Raw genomic sequence first — 1081 nt, forward strand, 5'->3', positions numbered from 1 at the left:
CTTTCCAAAGGAACTGATGGTGTAAGATTTATGACATACACTGTAGTCTTTATGGCTTCTCCCCAAAATGTCTTGGGTAGTTTAGCGTGAGAGAGCATGCACCGAACTCTTTCTGTGATCATTCGATTCATTCTTTCAGCTAGCCCGTTCAGTTGTGGCATCTTTGGTGGTGTCTTCTTCATTATAATTCAATGAGCTTTGCAAAACGCTTCAAAGGGACCTCGATACTCTCCACCATTGTCTGATCGAACGCACTTGAGTTTTTGACCCATACTTCGCTCTGCTTGGGCTACAAACTCCTTGAAAGAATCAAGAACTTGATCTTTTGTCTTCAAACGGTGTATCCACACCTTTCTTGAATGGTCATCAATAAAGGTGACGAAATATGATGCACCTCCATTGGATTTCTCGGACATGGAGCATACGTCAGTATGCACAAGATCAAGAATATGCTTTTTTTTTATAGGCGTAGACGATCTTCGGAAAGCGACTCTATGTTGTTTTCCGGCTAAGCAATCATGACAAGGTGAGAGAGAAATACCTTTCATATCAGGAAGAATATTTAAACCTTTCTCAGTCATATGCACGAGTCTTCGGTGCCATATATCCATATCATCACTTGCGACATTTAGTTCTTCCTTGCAAAGCTTGGCTTGAGTCACGTATAATGAGCCTTCTTTTCTTCCTCGAGCCATGATCAAACTTCCTTTGGTTAACTTCCATTTGCCACCACCAAAATGACTGTCCAAGCCTGCATCATCGAGCTTTCCGGTTGATATGAGATTGAGTCGCATGTCGGGAACATGTCTCACATCCTTGAGAACTATCTTACATCCAGTGTTTGATGTAAGAATAACATCACCCTTTCCAACAATCTTGCTTCTTCCATGATTTCCCATTTGAACATTACCAAAGTCACCACTTTGATAGGTTGTGAAGAAGCTTCCATGAGGGGTGACGTGAAAAGAAGCACCAGAATCAACGATCCATGAGCTATCATCAGAGCTAAGATTACATTCTCCAACGAGATATAATTCTTCGCTCTGGTCTTCCACAATCACAATGGTGGTAGTCTTGTCTT

This window comes from Brassica oleracea, chromosome C9 (assembly GCF_000695525.1).
Source record: "Brassica oleracea var. oleracea cultivar TO1000 chromosome C9, BOL, whole genome shotgun sequence".
Taxonomy (NCBI): Eukaryota; Viridiplantae; Streptophyta; class Magnoliopsida; order Brassicales; family Brassicaceae; genus Brassica; species Brassica oleracea.